Source organism: Chelonia mydas, chromosome 7 (assembly GCF_015237465.2).
Source record: "Chelonia mydas isolate rCheMyd1 chromosome 7, rCheMyd1.pri.v2, whole genome shotgun sequence".
In the NCBI taxonomy this organism is placed as follows: Eukaryota; Metazoa; Chordata; order Testudines; family Cheloniidae; genus Chelonia; species Chelonia mydas.
In genome coordinates this window covers 77,803,880-77,822,793 of record NC_057853.1, presented here as the reverse complement: position 1 = coordinate 77,822,793, position 18,914 = coordinate 77,803,880, and the positions used below count along the sequence as shown (strand labels likewise).

The window sequence follows — 18,914 nt, the reverse complement described above, 5'->3', positions numbered from 1 at the left end:
AATTTTGTATCACCTGCAAACTTTGCCACTTCACTGTTCACCCCAGATTAATGAGTATGTTGAACAGCATAGTTCCCAGTATAGATCCTTGGGGGACCCCATTGTTCAGCTTTCCCCAATGTGAAAACTGGCTATTAATTTGTAGCCTTGGTTTCCTACCTTTCAACCAGTTACTGATCCATGAGAGGACCTTCCTTCTTATCCCATAATTACTTTTTTTTCCCTTAAGAGCCTTTGGTGAGGGATCTTGACAAAGGCTTTCTGAAAATACAAGTATATCATTATCAACTGGATCACCCTTATCCACATGCTTGTTTTTACCACTGTGCCCAGTACTGAAGCAAGGCTTTACTGGCCTGTAATTGCAAGGTTCTCTTCTGGAGCAGTCTTTAAAAATTGGCATTACATTAGCTATGTTCCAGTCATCTGGTATAGAGGCTGATTTCAGTGATAGGTTACATACAACTGGTAGTAGTTCTGTAATTTCATGAGTTCCTTACTAACTCCCACCTGTACTTTACCAATCCCTTTCCTATACTCTGCACTAGGATATAGAGTTCACCCTTTAATAAATTCATCCATAAGGGATATATCCGCCCAAACTATGTGCTCCTGAACACGTCATCTTTCCCCTCAGCCCTTACTATCCCATTCTTCATTCCCCTGCCATCCCTGAAACATCTTCTTGCTGAATTTAACTTTTTATATGACATATCTGTGGAGAATACACAAAAGTATGCACCATTCATTGTTTCAGCTCCTTCTTGATTTCTGCTCTGTTCAACCTCCAGTTCCTGGTTCTATCACAACTTCCTTTCCATTGCACTCCATCAGATCCACAGCTCTGATCCCTCTCCATGTAGCGGTGACCTACTGTCCCACCCAATTTCTCTCCGGCTGCCTCTCTCTTCCTCTTAGTCTTACTCTCATCATTGGTAATCTCAATCTCTAACTTCCCAGCTGAGCCCTTAGCCTACCCACAACACACCTGTGCATGCGGAAAACATGAACCCAACCCCTCATCCTAGCCCACTAGTTTGACTTTCATCCCAGACCAGCTCTCTGGCTCATAAAAAGACCACTTGCTCAACCCTGACTTTGCCAAATGCTACTTTATCTCCTATCTTTTCATTACCCAACTTTCTCCTCCCTGCCCATCACCTCATTTTCTTGACCACTACCTCCCTACTACTCTCATTTCCTCCTTTGACTCAGTTACAGAATCTCTTCACTCCACCCTCAGCTCTTTTGCTATTCTTTTCCACCTCAAAGCCCATCCTACTAATCCTTAAACAGGCTCATCCAACCTATGAATCCTCCACTACTGCTTCTGTGCCAGTAAATGCATCTGCCGAGATTCCCACTTGGACTTTCTCCACTACAATTTTTTTCTCTCCTTCACTTTTGTGACTTTCCTTATCAAGCAGTATTACCTGTTCACTCATTCACTCCCATACCCACAACCCCCATCACCTATTTGCAACCACCCTCAGCATTCTTTGTCCAAATTTGTGTTTGATATTGCCAACTTCTTCAAAGATAAGATGTTCCATGATCCCTAAGGACACTATGCACTCCATATACAAATGCCTTCTGAAGACTCACTTCTTGTGATAAATGCGAAAAATTAGCTAACTAATAATGGCAAGATTGGATGTCCTTTTTACCACTCAATTATCTAATTAATATACCTAATTTTAAAAATGTATCAAGACACTGCCAATTATATCTGTGACCACTTTACTTGCATGTAATTCCCTTTCCCCCTACTCTTTGCTTGTCTGTGTGTTTCTCCTTTTAGTTTACAAACTCTGCCACTGGGCATTTCTTTATGGTTTACAGTGCCTCACACATTCAGGATTCACAGAATGCCTCAACTTTGATGCTCTTGGTGCCCATTTTCAGAGTGAATACAGCCTGTAAATCCTTCTCATAAAGATAGCCTAGGGAGTTCACATAGCGATGTGTGATATCACTTCTAGAATGTTTTAGCACTACAGAAATTATGTTTATCACATGCCCTCAAACAAAACTCCAACACCTCATTATCCCTCTTTGACTCAAATTGTACAGTCACATCTGCCATCTAGAAATTAGGTGTTGGCCTTCACCCCAAATACTCTTTTGCCTCCTACACTTACCATGTCTATAAATCTGCCTATTATGCTACCCAAAACATTCCCTTCAAATGTTTACCAGCTATCTGAACTTTACTAATGATTTCAACTCTAACCTTAATTTCCTTTATTCCCAACTCTTCAAAATTTATTGTATCAAAAAATAGCATCTTCTCTCTTATCTGCATTCTAAAATGGGAAAATGTCACACCCAACTTTAGTAAACTTTATAGTTTCCTGTGCACTTCAGAATACAACCCAATATAAAATTTCCCTCTTTCATTTGCCAGTTCCTGTCATCCTCAATCCTTAATTCCCCCTACTCTCCCTCCCATCTTCAAAAAACACTTTATTCTATTACTAAAACATCTAGCTTACGTTAATGATGCCTCCTTCTCTTCCCCCATCCTCCGACCTAAGTCAACCATGGATCCTTCATTCAGGTTGCTCCTACGATTTAAAAGTTTCCCAGTGTCTAACTCCCCAGTTCTCTTAAATCCCAGCTCAAGAGATTCCTCTATTCTCTCTAGTCCTCAACCTCCTTTCTGAATGAAAAAATCTAGCCAATTTCTGCTCCTTGAGCTCTTAGTTCCCTACACTAACAAAATCTTCCACAACTACCCAACTCTACCCTACCACATTTAATAACTACAGCTTGTAACACTCAGTTTGTTTCAATTTTTGAACTGTGTTACTTAAGTTAGTTTAGGAGTGACTCCTTTGGAGTCTTGTTTTACACTAGTGCACTGACTGCAAAACTGTAACTCATGGGGATGTGTTCTGGGATAGTTTGTTTACTCAGACAAATATATCTGTTGAACTTTCTGGAGTGTTCAACATTCTTTGTACAATTACTTCATTTTAAGAGATTGAACAAACTACTTCTGCCTGACTGCACCCTACTTTTTCTCCCTAGAGTAATAAAAGGAAGTGAACAGTATCTGAGCAGAAAAATTATGGCCAGATTCTCAACTGGTGTAAATTGGTGCAGCTCCAATAACTTTAATATATCTAGGCTGATTTGCTCCAGCCGATGTTCAGGTCCCTAGTAGCTCTGATGGGTGATAGATATCTGGGTAGACTATGCTGCATACAAGTGGGATGTAAATCATTTTCTAGTGTCCCACCCTCTACCTTTTATAAAATGCTTTGTTCACATTCAGCGTATCACCATCTGTCAAGGTTCCTTCCCAACTCTGAACTCTAGGGTACAAATGTGGGGACCTGCATGAAAACCTCCTACGCTTACTTTTACCAGCTTAGGTTAAAGCTTCCCCAAGGTACAAACTATTTTACCCTTTGCCCTTGGACTTCCACTGCCACCACCAAATGTTTATCTGGGTTTATTTTATTAGGGAAGCATTGTTTGGAAATGTCTTTCCCCCCAAAATCCTCCCAACCCTTGCACCCCACTTCCTGGGGAAGGTTTGGTAAAAATCCTCACCAATTTGCATAGGTCACCACAGACCCAAACCATTGGATCTTAAGAACAATGAAAAAAAAAAAGCATTCAGGTCTTACAAGAAGAATTTTAATAGAAGAAACAGTAAAAAAGAAGTAACAATAAAAAGAATCACCTCTGTAAAATCAGGATGGTAAATACCTTACAGGGTAATTAGATTCAAAACATAGAGAATCCCTCTAGGCAAAACCTTAAGTTACAAAAAGACACACGGACAGGAATATCCATTCTATTCAGCACAGCTTAATTTCTCAGTCATTTAAAGAAATCATAATCTAACGCATATCTAGCTAGATTACTTATTAAATTCTAAGACTCCATTCCTGTTCTGTCCCCAACAAAAGCATCACACAGACAGACCCTTTGTTTTTCCCTCCCCCCAGCTTTTGAAAGTGTCTTGTCTCCTCATTGGTCATTTTGGTCAGGTGCCAGTGAGGTTATCCTAGCTTCTTAACCCTTTACAGGTGAGAGGATTTTTCCTCTGGCCAGGAGGGATTTTTAACGGGGTTTACCCTTCCCTTTATATTTATGACACCATCTGACTCCAGTTTTTTGGGCTCTTTCCCATTTTGCTTCAATTGTGTGATGTACCATAGTTGAATAAAGTACACACGGCTTCAGTTCAATACAAGAAGGGAATAGTGGGCAGGATATACATGGCACAGAAGCAAATGCCAACCTGCAGGAACCTGGGCCCCCAGTCCTGCAGACAAATGCATAGGTGAGTAGCCATATGCATGTGTTGAGTCCCATTTAAGTCAAAGGAACTTTATCCAGATCCACAATGATGGATCTGTTTGCAGAATCAGGGCCTGGGGAAGCAATGAGCAAATTAAAGGTATATTTAAGAGTGTATTCAGTACTATATGTTCAGCTGATTAATACAAGACTTCAGTTTCCAGTGGTAGCATGCAATCGATTTCATATAAATTGGAACATACACAGAGAAAGCTTATCATTGCCTGAAGATATACTTTCATTAGTATGTTCTCTATTTTCTTAAAACAGCTTTGTAATTATGGGAAAGCAGAATAAGAATCATAAAATATATATTAACATTGATTTTAAACAATCATTCAATTCGTAACTATAAGTTATCTCGGAAAATAGAATGTTTACTGAACTTTCTTCAGACAGAAAAAATAAAGTATTTACTAAATTCACCAGAACAGTGCCATTAATAATTAAAGAACTTTAAAAGATGAATAAAGGGAGAAAGGGAGAACTGGTCATTGTGTAATTATTGCAAATATGTAACCTAATAAATAATTTCAGTGTTTATTGCATTTCTTAATTTAAAAAAAAAACATTGGGGCTGATTAAAATGATTGCATCGGTTTATTGAGCCAAAGAGAAAAATAACCCCCTTGTTGAGTATCTTCAGCACTTACTTCTGAAAAAGCTCAGCTGTCCATGAGGGTTGCTCCTGTTTGCCCACACTTCTTCCACTTAGAGGGCTATCCTTACGGCAGAAAGCTGCAATTGCAAATTATTGGAGGAGTTGCAGCCTGCCAACAACAGAAGGAGAACTTAGGGTGTTAGTACCACCAGTTATTCTTCCAACCAATATGATTTGTGGACATAGGGGAACTGGAGGTCTTTCTGAGCCCTAAAAGGTTGGCCTTCACCTTGGTAACTGAGTGACTTTGCATAAATGTTGCTAAAAATGTGAATTAATTGTAGTTACATTCCATGACATTTGATGATAAAGAATTTTTATACAAAAATGAAACATACTACTTCTCAGAACCCCACAAGTAAATTTTTAATTACTATCTTTATTACTACTTGTCAAACATCACTACTACTTCTATCACCCCAGTTTAAACACAATTTCTCCTTTTTCTGAGTCACTTTTATATGTCGTTTCCCATCCAGAAGCTTCTAGCCCTTTTAAACGTTCTATTATTGTGACTTCTAGGGAAAAAATCCACTGCTTTAAAATCCTTAAAAACAAAACAAAAAACACCTCTCAGCTTCTCAAGTCCTTTCTCAATTCTGTGACCGTCTGTCTTCTCATCACACATTCCGTGTTCGTGCTGTCTTCCTTACTTTGACCCTCTTGCAAGAAAAAAGTTCCTAATGTCTCTGCTAGGCAGCAAAACAAATAACCTCTATATTACTGTGACTGACACTGACTCTCTAACACATTAGCAACTATGTAGGAACCCAGGGAGGTTGACCTTAAAACAATTTCTTCCTTTTTTTCTCTCCTCAACTTCTATTTGCAATTCCTTCCTCCTCTGTTTTATCTTACTACACAGTAGGGAGGTCATAACTATACCTTCAGTTTCAAAATTTAAAAAACCCATGCATAAATACATACTAACAGCTACTGGAATGTAATTCATTCTCCACAGCCATTTCATTATTGGTCTCTCTGCTCATCAGCAAGGGGACTAATCACTGCCAAATAGGAGGAAGTAGTTATGATGTGGATACGTGTCCATTAGGAACTGGTAGAACTATCTTAACCAGTAGAGCTACAAAAGTAACTCCAGTGGAGTCAATGGAGTTATATATACCAGTTGAAAACTGGTGTATATGTGAGAAGAGAATCAGAGACAATATGGAGAGGCACCCCAGAGGAGAAACAACAAAAGAGGCAAGCCCAAAAGAGAAGTCGCCGACACGTCTGCCAAAAACTGGCTTTGTGGAAAGAAAGGGTTATGGCATACTGGACTTAGTGGAAGCCTTTGATTCCTTAGCTAACGGAGCACAGGGACTGGAGAAAACATATTTTTAGTGCCTATGGGCACTCATTTGTTTGATCCACCCTGAAAATTGTACCACGAGACCACCAACCTATTTCATGTAGGCCACCAAAGAGGCACCAGAAGACAAGATGTGTCACTGTCCCTGGGGTAGGCTGCCCCTCCTGAGATCATTTTCCAGTCCCTTGAGTATACCCCTTTCAAGTGGCAGGCCTTTGCCTCCATTCCTCTTTGGGGTGGGATCCCATGAGCCAGTCACTTTTCAATTGGGTCTCTGGGGTACACCACCTCGCTGCCAACTGTGCCACTGAGCAAGCCCAATAAACTTGGCACAGCAAATGTTTCCATTTGGGTCAGTAATAGTATGCAGTGACACAGAAGCAGTATTTATATAGGCCAATGGTCTGAGTGAGCTCTCTCCTGCCACCTATTCATGAACTGGGAGGAAAGATCTCAGGAGCAGACCATATTTGCACAGACACACCTCCTTTACCAAGGTGATCAATTTACCGTTAGTGGCTCAGTTTAAATGATCAATTAAAGATACATCAGAAAACTCTGCTCATTCTTTTTATTAAACACAGACAAGTCAACAAAAACAGATTGATGCTTTACTGGTCTGGAGAACAGGCTTGCAGAAGTTACATCTTCACTCTGTTCCACAGTATGAGCTCACTTCTGTTCATATTTACATCCCCCTTGTTTATGATCGTCAGAAAATTCACAATAGTCTCTGTATTACAGACTTCACTCCCCTTATCTAGTTTCATTCCTATTTTTCAAGGTACCTTTGTATCATCATCTGTACATACCATCCCCAGCATACTGTGTACCAACCATACCTAGAACACTGTTAGGTACCAACCATACCTAGAACACTGTTGATATTTGTCAAGTCTCAACAAAACATACATCTTGTGTTTGACAGATTCTACATCTACAAAGAACAAAAGGTTTTACCTCCTCATAACTTTCCATTATAAAGCTTAGCATGAGTACAAGGCATTCTGGGAGTCTAGTGCATAGCTATACATTTTAGCATAAATACAAAACCTTCTAGAAATATTTAATATTAGCTAACAAGGCATATCTACTTTGCCAAAAGTGTCAGTTTTGGCTGCTTCGGGTTAAACTTCACTGAAGTCTTGGATGCAGGGATAAAAAATATTATTCTTTTTGTATGACTAAAGGGCAGATGAACTGTACTTCATATGCCCCCATTGAGGGGTCAGCCTAAATTTAACCTCAATTGTTAAGCATAGGGTAGTGAAGTAAATCAATTTAAAATCAGAGGGAGGTAGGGAAAGATGTTGCTATCTGGTGGTGAGGACTTTAAGTGTCCTATATGCCATTTGGCCTGCTCCCTCCAGTATTTAAAGACAGAGCTAATTTGACTCAGCGGAGCTGAAATCACTGATAAGCTGGTATAAGGACTGAGCCTTTAGACTGGCATGGGGACAGTGTTGCCATTACACACAGCATAAAGGAGGCAGCAGCAGTGAAGTCCCCATTACTCAGTGAAATCACTGAGAACTGGGCTAGGTAGTGGAAGCTCACAACAAGGCATTGCAGCTAAAGGCAGCATGGTGAGAGACGCAGCAGCAGAAGCACCCTCCTACGCAGCAATTCCTAGAACTGTCACTCCTAATAGCTGGGTTAGGTGTTCTTGGTGCTGTAGGGACAGACTCGACCAAAGAACTGGAATGAACCACCTGAATGCACCCCTGGACTCTGGGGCTTTGCTGACCTCAGACAACAAACCATGAGTCGGATTGCAGCAGATGAAAAGGGAAGTGATGTGTTGAAGGAACATTCATCCACTGGACTTTCGCAACATAAGATGGGAAACGAAGGCAAAGATCTACTGCCCCAGATACTTTGGGGGTGGGTGTTTTACTTATAATTTGCATACTTCTGAGTCATTGGCGCTGTGTTTTTTCCCCAACTATTGCTGTGCTCCCTCTCCCCTTAATAAAAGTTTTATTTTCTGATACCCAGATTCCCAAGTGGGGAAGTATTGCCTCGTAGACGTGCCTGGGATGGTGTTTACTTTTCCAAAATTTTTGGATAGGAGCTCATGCTGGGTTTGTTTTGCAATTTTAAGAGGAACCCCTAGGTATTGAACCTTGCCCTTTGTTGTTGCCAACACTATCTAGCAGAAGGATTACATTTATTTTGCCAAACCATACACAATGCTGAGAGAAATGGATTTAAAAATAAAGACAATGTCCATACTTATTGTCTTACCCAAGCTTTCTCCCAAGCTAATAGGTAGACATGACAATCAGTCTGTCCATATGTCAGCCCTATGGCACACTGATGCCAACCCTCTCTATAGGCCAGGTCCTTTCACTAGTTAGGGTCTTCTGATCTGCATGTTCTCAGCCTTAGTAACAGCCCTGTCACTTGGTTTGGGGGGCCCAGGAGTCCCTCTCCATGGCTACAAACCTGGCTGTTTGTAATAGGAATGCTCTTTCTCTAGGCCATTGTTTTACCTTTCGTGCCAGGTTTCTTTTCAAAATCCCTTTTGATCTAATTGTGCATTCTGGCAGGGTAATATCACACACAGATACACTGAGGAATATATGATATTCATAAAAAATACAGGTTTCAGAGTAGCAGCTGTGTTAGTCTGTATCCTCAAAAAGAACAGGAGTACTTGTGGCACCTTAGAGGCTAACAAATTTTTTTTAGAACATAAGCTTTTGTGGGCTACAGCCCACTTCATCGGATGCATAGAATGGAACATATAGAAAGACGATCTATCTTTATCTATATATCTATACACACACACACACACGGTGGAAGTTGCCATACAAACTGTAAGAGGCTAATTAATTAAGATGAGCTATTATCAGCAGGAGAAAAAAACTTTTGTAGTGATAATCAAGATGGCCTCTTTAGACAGTTGACAAGAAGGTATGAGGATACTCAACATGGGGAAATAGATTCAATATGTGTAATGACCCAGACACTCCCAGTCTCTATTCAAACCCAAGTTAATGGTATCTAGTTTGCATATTAATTCAAGCTCAGCAGTTTCTTGCTGGAGGTCTGTTTTTAAAGCTTTTCTGTTGCAAAATAGCCACCCTTAAGTCTTTTACTGAGAGGCGATTGAGGTTGAAGTGTTCTCCTACTGATTTTTGAATGTTATGATTCCTGATGTCAGATTTGTGTCCATTTATTCTTTTACGTAGACACTGTTCGGTTTGGCCAATGTACATGGCAGCGGGGCATTGCTGGCACATGATGGCATATATCACATTGGTAGATGTGCAAGTGAATAAGCCCCTGATGGCGTGGCTAATGTGATTAGGTCCTATGATGGTGTCACTTGAATAAATATGTGGACAGAGTTGGCATCGGGCTTTGTTGCAAGGATAGGTTCCTGGGTTAGTGTTTTTGTTGTGTGATTGCTGGAGAGTATTTGCTTCGGGTTGGGGGGCTGTCTGTAAGCGAGGCCTGGTCTGTCTCCCAAGATCTGTGAGAGTGAGGGATCATTTTTCAGGATAGGTTGTAAATCTTTCATGATGCGCTGGAGAGGTTTTAGTTGGGGGCTGAAGGTGATGGCTAGTGGTGTTCTGTTATTTTCTTTGTTGGGCCTGTCCTGTAGTAGGTGACTTCTGGGTACTCTTCTGTCAACTTCAATCTGTTTTGTCACTTCAGCAGGTGGGTATTGTAGTTTTAAGAATGCTTGATAGAGATCTTGTAGGTGTTTGTCTCTGTCTGAGGGATTGGAGCAAATGCGGTTGTATCTTAGAACTTGGCTGTAGACAATGGATTCTGTGGTGTGTCCTGGATGGTCTACGCTGAGGTTGATGGTGGGAACAGTATCCCTGATAATGTCACAGCAAACCTAGTGGCTGACCTTTATGACTTTGTCCTCACCCACAACTATTTCGTATTTGGGGGACAATATATACCTTCAAGTCAGCAGCACTGCTATGGGTACCCACATGGCCCCACAGTATGCCAAGATTTTTACGGCTGACTTAGAACAACTCTTCCTTAGCTCTCATCCCCTAACACCGCTACTCTACTTGCACTACATTGATGACATCTTCATCATCTGGACCCATGGAAAAGAAGCCCTTGAGGAATTCCACCATGATTTCAACAATTTCAATCCCACCATCAACCTCAGCCTAGACCAATCCGTGCCGTCTTCTCCAGGGGTCCCACCAGGTCAAAGGGGACCTCTATGATGGGAAGGGGTACTAAAGGTGCTCTCAAGTGGGGATGGGGACTGTGCAGCTGACACTCTGGGCAGGACGCACAGTACCTCCGTGCTTCTTCATGTACTCCGGGCCAGAAGAACTGTTGTAGGACTTGTGCCAAGATCTTCTCTACCCCCAAATGCCCCCCCAAAAGAGGACTATGGGCAAGACTTAATACAGCATTCTGGTGTTTTTGAGGTACTAGGATCTGCTGTACCTTCTGTCCCTGTACTGGTGCAATCCGGTATAAGAGATCCTTCTTCATTATGAAGTAGGGTCCTTGTCCCTGGGTTTTCCCTTCCAAGGGAACCCCATCTATTTCTGTCACCTCCTTCCTAATGTTGTTGTATCTTGGGTCTTCAGCCTGGTCATGTCCAAAATTTCCTCTCCCGGGGCTAATCTGCTGGAGTTCGAGAGGGCCAGTCTCTGTTGCCTCTACTGGTTCAGAGGTGTTAGGGTGGGGGGTCAGACTTGGGTGCTTCTCCATCCTGGGCAGCCTCCTGTTCAGCTGCTTGGGTCCGCCTACCTACAAGAGCGACCCTCTGGCTTTGGGTAAGTATTCGGGTTCCCAAGGCCTTAGCTGCCCTTCTTTCCCTTTTCAATTTTCTACCCTGTCTAGGAGTGGAGAACAAATCTGGGGATATTTCAGAGAAGATTGGGGATTGACAGTCTACTGTGGATGCCTCACTAATTTCCGGGTTCCCCTCTCTCTCCAATCCCCATACTGTGAGTAAGTCTCCAAACCCTGGGAAGTCCCTTCCTATGAGCACCGAGTATGGGAGTTTAGGGACTACACCTGCTGCTACCTCAGTAGTGTTCTCCTGTATTTCTATTTTTACTGGGATGGTGGGGTAGTAACTAACTGTCCCATGGATGCATGTTATCCCCGTACATTTAGCCTGCAGCAGCTCACTACGCTTCATGAGCTTCCCTGAGATAAGTGTGATAGCACTCCCCGAATCAACCAGTGCCGTGGTCTCTACCCCATTTAGTTTCACTGTTCTGATGTACATATGCGGGGTTAGTGAGACCCCCCCACAAGGTGGATTAGGGAGCATGGGTCTGCCCAGTTCCTCAGGTTACACTGCATAGGCTCCTCAGCATTGGGACACTGTGCAGCTGTGTGTCCCCACTCCCCGCAGGCGTAACATCTGTATGGAGCCCTAGGCATTCCCCGGTCTCTTGGTTTGGGCTTTCTAACATCACAATCCTCTTCTCCCTTAGTGCTCCGACTCTTTGTGGCCTCTGGTGGGCCTTCAGCCCCTCTCTTTTTCCACCTGGGCTCTCCTGGTGCCCCAGTCACCTGAGCTCTAGGGCTTGGTGCTGCTAGTTTAACCCGGGGTGCCTCTTCCTTAACTGGTTGGGTCAGCTCCCTTGCCGTCCTTTCCTCTCTACCAGTGTAACAACCTCGTCATAGGTGGAAGATTCGTTCTAGCTTACCCATGTGCGAAGGTCTGGTGGTAGTCCCCTCATGTATCGGTCGATGACCAAAACCTCTAGTATCTCTTCCGGACTCTGGGACTCAGTTTGCAACCACTTTCATGTGAGATGGATGATGTCATACAATTGGGACCGCAGGGTTTTGTTTTCCTGGTACCTCCACTTGTGATACTGCTGGGCCCGCACTGCAGTCATTACCCCAGATCTGGCCAGGACCTCTGCTTTCAGCTGGGGGGTAGTCTGCTGCAGCTTCTTCAGGCAAATCATAGTAGGCCTTCTGGGCCTCCCCACATAGGAATGGGGCGAGGATGACAGACCACTGATCTTGAGGCCAGGCCTCCCATAGGGCTGTCCTCTCAAAGGCCAGGAGATATGCCTCTATGTCATCCTCTCCCGTCATTTTCTGCAGGCAATTGCTTGCCTGTATGATCTGCGTCACATCATGGCTGTGGTTCATCTCCGTAAGGGCCTTCACTTGATTTACCAGTTCCTGCAACATAGTACGGTCTTGAGCAGCCTCGTCCATCAACAGGTGATTGGTCTCCTGCTGCAGCTGCACTGCCTCCTGTTGGACGGCTGCCTGTACACGGGTAGCCTCCTGCTGGGCAGCCATGGCTTGTATCAGTGCCCGCACTACGTCTTCCATTGTGATGAAAAAAATAAACCCGCCCCCCCCGCCTGCCTTTTTTCTTTTTCAAACACCCTCCTTCTTCCGCCGTGCTGTGTGCACCAGGTCCCAGTTCTAACACCAGTTGTGATGAAGTTCCTCCTCTGCCTTGGTGGGTCCTGTGCTTATTGGCGGATTTGCTCACCTCAGAGGTTCACGGCAGCCCTCAGTTTGGCCACTTTCGTGGCTCAAATTTGCCATTCACTCAGTTAGCTTCATCACTGGCCAGCATGGGGAAAAGGAAGAAGAACAATCCCTGCAGTCTCTGCTGATCCACCTAGTGGATAGGGGAACAGGCCAGAGACATTCCCCTCTGGTGGAACCCACCGTCCAGGTCAACTCCTCCGGTAGCAAGTAGGGAGTTGGGGGGATGGAGGGATGGGGGAACCCAGGCCCGCCCTCTATTCCGGGTTCCAGCCCAGGGCCCTCTGGATCACAGCTGTCTACACTGTTTCGTGTAACACCTGTGTGATAGCTACAACTCCCATGGGCTACTTCCCCATGGCCTCCTCCCAACACCTTCTGTATCGTCACCAGAGGACCTTCCTTCTGATGCCAGATAGCGTTTGTACTCCTCAGTCCTCCAGCAGCACTCCTTCTCACTCTCAGCTCGTTGTGCGCCTCTTGCTCCCAGCTCCTCACAGGCACACCACAAACTGAAGTGAGCTCCTTTTTAAACCCAGGTGCCCTGATTAGCCTGCCTGTCTTAATTGATTCTAGCAGCTTCTTGATTGGCTGCAGGTGTTCTAATCAGCCTGTGTCAAGGTTCCTTCCCCACTCTGAATTCTAGGGTACAGATGTGGGGACCTGCATGAAAACCTCCTAAGCTCACTTCTACCAGCTTAGGTTAAAACTTCCCCAATGTACAAACTATTTTACCCTTTGCCCTTGGACTTCCACTGCCACCACCAAACTTTATCTGGGTTCCTGAGAAAACGTTGTTTGGAAACGTCTTTCCCCCAAAAATCCTCCCAACCCTTGCACCCCACTTCCTGGGGAAGGTTTGATAAAAATCCTCACCAATTTGCATAGGTGACCACAGACCCAAACCCTTGGATCTGAGAACAATGAAAAAGCATTCAGTTTTCTTACAAGAAGACTTTTAATAGAAGAAAAAAAGAATCACCTCTGTAAAATCAGGATGGTAAATACCTTACAGGGTAATTAGATTCAAAACATAGAGAATCCCTCTAGGCAAAACCTTAAGTTACAAAAAAGACACACAGACAGGAATAGTCATTCTATTCAGCACAACTCTTTTCTCAGCCATTTAAAGAAATCATAATCTAACACATACCTAGCTAGATTACTTACTAAAAGTTCTAAGACTCCATTTCTGTTCTGTCACCGGCAAAAGCATCACACAGACAGACACAGACCCTTTGTTTTTCTCCCTCCTTCCAGCTTTTGAAAGTGTCTTGTCTCCTCATTGGTCATTTTGGTCAGGTGCCAGCGAGGTTACCTTTAGCTTCTTAACCCTTTACAGGTGAAAGGATTTTTCCTCTGGCCAGGAGGGATTTTAAAGGTGATTACCCTTCCCTTTATATTTATGACAGCCTGTCTGCCTTAATTGTTTCCAGAAAGTTCCTGATTGTTCTGGAACCTTTCCTGTTACCTTACCCAGGGAAAAGGAACAGTCTCCTCAGTCTTTCTGATACCTGAATGTTGCATTTTTTTGTTTGCTTCAGAGCAGATTCCAAAACCATAGTAAAAACATTCAAAATTTCATTTTGACAATTTTGAAGTTTTTTTGTCTCCAAAATATATGTAATTGGTTTTAAGAAATTAAAGACTCAACTATGAGCTACAAAAGCAATAAAAGTAAAATGGGAAAACAAAAACAAAAAATCACTCTCCTCTAGCCATCTGGCCTGACCCTGTCACAATATATATCTTCTTACTATATGTTCCATTCTATGCATCCGATGAAGTGGGCTGTAGCCCATGAAAGCTTATGCTCTAATAAATTTGTTAGTCTCTAAGGTGCCACAAGTACTCCTGTTCTTTTTATAAAAAATACAAATACCGTACTTCCGAGTTCTCCACAATTGTCTCTGCCCATCTGAGTTGGATTTAAACAGATGACTACTCCTGTATCCCATTACATATTTTTGACCCATCTGTTCCCTCAGGAAATTTTCTTTTAAAAATAAATTCCCAGTTTTGGGGGTGGAAATCCAAAGATCCCATATGCATGTTTTCCCCAAGGATACACATAATTTCTCTGCTGTAGAGAACTCCTAATAACTCCAGTGCTATTAGGTAAAGAAGCCACTCCTCATTGGTTAGTGACTCAGGTTAGTCCATCGAGAGGAAAAATAAAAGAAGTGTTTCACTAAGTTTGCATCAATAATAAAAATCTCAATTGTTATTTTTTCTACAGATACCTGGCTAAATACAAGTATGCCTTGCCAGAACATCTGAAAGCTTCTGTAAAGGAGCAAGTAGCTGCACAGATAAATATTCAGGAAAATTCCTATCATACCACTGTAAACCTGAAGAAAACATACACCCACTGTAATTACTTGATTGGTAACATGAATAAATCTATTCTTTGTTTTGTTTTCTACTAAGTTGCATCCATTACTTTTGCATATTTCTTGTAATTGTATTTTTATAGTAATAAATGACTTCTTGATTTAAACTACATTTCTTTTCCATTAGCTGTGATTACATGCTAAACAAATGCAAAGATGAATTAATTAGATTAACTGAAGATGTGTTTAAATGACACACACAGGATACCACCATCCTTCCCGGAGACAGTAAGGGTATTTTAACATGTTATATCAATTCTTTGGTGTAAAGCAGTATGTGTATTATCAAAGTGGTTATACCAATTTATAGCACATCACAAATTAAAAGCAGCACAGCCCATCTTTTGCAGTTAAGCATAGAGAGGTGTGCACCTTCATACAACCTTTATGTAGTGGCATATAAGATCTGGCTTATAGCATAAACATCCACAGAATTTATCTTATAAAACAGAACCTTATGCAAGTTGTAATAGATGTAGTAAATGTCTCATGGAACATTTGAAAGGACAGAGAAGATTATATTCACACTTTACATTCACTGCTTGTTCATTATGTATGTCTAAAAAAGGCATATATTTAATTAAAAGGAAAGCTGAAAGAGTAAGAGGAACAAAAATGTTCTCAGCTTCAATGACATTATTGGAAAAATAATTATTTCAGAACAGTTTATCGGTTGAAAAGCTGGCAAACTCCCAGGATCTTGATTGCTGTAAGCAATTTTATATCTGCTTTATATAGATAAATCTAACAAAGAGAAATTAATTTCGGTCGTGTAATAAGTCTCATCTTATTACCAAAATGAAGTCCCTGATGCAACAGAGCCCTGTGCAAAAGAGACTGCTCCCAAAAGGATTGTTAGCTGAAATTTAACAGCTGACTAGAAAGACTCCACCTCAAAGCTTTGAGCTTCCTCTATTACTTCTTTCTGAACATAATTCTTAATGGATATAGAGAGTAGCTCTTGCATTTTCCACTTCTGTTTTTGAGTTAAGAAGCCACACAGTTGTTTGGCATCATTACACATTCAGATTATATTTGGAATGCATTTATAAGTAACACACCTTAGAGCAGTACAGAGATGTTGCTCTTATTGCCATGAATTTAGCATTCTTTGTCACTTACATCCGCCCTATCCATTCTTTTCCTGTAATCAAGAGCACATAAGAATTTATTGACCATCTCATGGGATGAGATATGTACAGACAGGTCAACATCAATCTTTAAACTGATTTTTGTTGTTGTTGTTAAAAGAATCTGCAAGAACCTGGTCCTCTCCCTCACAATGCCACATAGAAGTGAATTAGGGCTGTATTCTGTGGATGGCATACCTACTTGATCCATAACTAATCTAACAAATATTGGAAATTGCTGGAGTCAACCCCCTGAAATTTGCATGACCTACATCCAGCATTAAGCTTTACAGCCAGATTCACCAGTGTGCTCTGGACTCATTAAGATAGATTTATGGCTACCAATTTTCCCCAGAGTGTCACAAAGCAATCTGTGTGTATTTGTGAACCTGCTCATAAGTTCCACCAATTGGTCATTAATGTAAGCATTTTCAGGTTCTAGATGGTACCACTTGAACAGAGACATATACAAAATGGATCCTTTCTTCTCCCCTTATTATAAAAAGTGTTTTAATCAAGGCAAAGCAAGAAAGCTGCAAGAAGCTAACACTGGTATATCCTAATAAAAGAAGATTGAGACATAAGATGATCCTTTCCAGTGTTACTATTACACATCATTGCTATGCAACATCACACATATGAAAAAAGTCCTTACCATTTTATGATATTAGAGACAAATTCCTCTATCCATCAAACACAGAGAGCAGATTTATCAACTCAGGAAAAAAAATTCTTCAAAATACTCCTTGCACATTTGCTGGTCTTCTTGACCATGTGATTTAATAGCTCCTTAATGACAAAAAATGGGATAGAAAATGGGATATTTTCTGCAATCTAGTTCTCAGACAGAACTCCATTTCATTCTCCTACTGCTTCCCAATTTCTGAATCATTCCCTTCATCGGTTCCGCTTCCTGTCAAATTCCTGCTGATTTTAAGAAATTATACATTTAACATATTGTATATTTCATGTGTTCCTGGCCTTTTCTTTTTTAAAAAACACCTTTTTTAAAAAATCTCCTCACCATAGGTTCTTTTGGCTACTTTCAAAATATACTGTGCATTTCTTATCCCATCTCTTCCAAGTGATTTTTCACTGGTCCCTTTTCTCCTTTCCACACCAACTCTTCCCTGACCCATCAAGTTTCATTATTTTTTTCTTCTTTTCTCTTTCTTCTAAAGATAAAACTACATTATTTGTTTTCTCTTACCCTCCTTACATATAATATGCCTTGCCCTTGCCCCACCAATATCTAATTAGTTTTAAAGTATTAGATCCTAATCACCTTTTTATATTTTATATATTTTATTTTATTAGTATTTAAGGAACTAATATCCAACATTTTTCCCTATTTCTCTCTTGGAATTAAGTATTTTAATATATCTTTGTTTCATACATTACCTGAAGGTCATAATACATCTGAAGTACCACATAATCCAAATGACACTCACTCTCTCAGGAGCATTCCTTCTTAAGTTTATACAAAAGACTCGCCTCAGACACACACCTTCTTCCCCTTCACAATGTACATTATCAATGTCACTGAATGCAGCAAACGCTCTTTTAAAGCAACAATATTGAAGGGGACACTTTCAATACATTGTCTTGATTGGTTTGAGAACACAGAAAGTGCCTTTATGTATCTGCCATTTAAGGTAGAGATGGAATGTTGTCTGGGTGCATGCAGCGCATTAGGCCCTTAAAGCATGGACATCCGCTAGTGTATTAAATGGAGGATTCCATTCAGTTTGTTCATTTTCAATCAATGAGTAGAGTCAACATGAGTCTTGAGTTTTAATCCATGACCAGTTTGTATGGAGGAAGGATACCAACATTAGCATCATGCTTGATAACTTTGATTCTAGTCCATCTAAGTGCTGTCTGCAGCCATTAAGCCTGTGTGAGAGGTCATTTCAATAAAATATTTAAATAAAGGAGCAATCTTTGTCCCTTTTTACTGATCTTGCTACCCACTTGTTCTACTTTCTCCTTGTTACTGCTTTTGCGTGTGTTGTATATATTTTGGGAAGTGCCTCGGGATCAACACCAGAGAAATATAAAATTGCTGATTTATTCCCATGTTTGTGAAAGTTACATACGGAACATAATGGAATCTCTCAACTATGAAAATGCAGCTTGAAAAGACTACCCCAAATACTGTGTAAGCAGTGCTACTGGCACCAGAGCCCTTACTTGCTAAATATCAGATTCTTCCCCATACTCCATATGTGACGGTCCCACTGATGCCAAAGAGAGGTTTGGGGGTTATTTTGGAGTTGATGTGGAGGGTGGGGGGAAAGGAGGAGGAAAAGGATTGCTTTTGTTGTGTTTTTTCCTTTAAAGAAACATGAAGGATATGCTATGGGCCTCAGCAATTAAATCTAGGTTTTTTTCACCGAGTTCAAAAAGAAATATTTCCATATATCTGTACCCATTTTCCCAGTGTTACATATATAAACATTTATGCAAAAGCCATAGCAACCAAAGGTGATATATTCTCATCTCAGTGAATGGATATGAGTACTAAGCTTGACCACTTAGGGCCAGATACCGCATTCTACTTATACCCAAACCTCTCTGACTTCAGTGAACGTTTCTGAGAAAAAAGGAACCATTCTGTGCTTACTAGT

At 41.4% G+C, this 18,914-nt stretch overlaps 1 long non-coding RNA gene across 1 annotated transcript in view; it reads right to left on the bottom strand.

Annotated features, from left to right (window-relative positions):
• The window catches only part of LOC122466505, a 58,730-nt gene that overhangs the window by 5,921 nt on the left and 33,895 nt on the right, over positions 1-18,914 (bottom strand). The window contains exon 2 of the long non-coding RNA XR_006292098.1: positions 4,971-5,087. This is a non-coding gene — a long non-coding RNA (uncharacterized LOC122466505). The remainder of the gene's footprint in view (positions 1-4,970; positions 5,088-18,914) is intronic.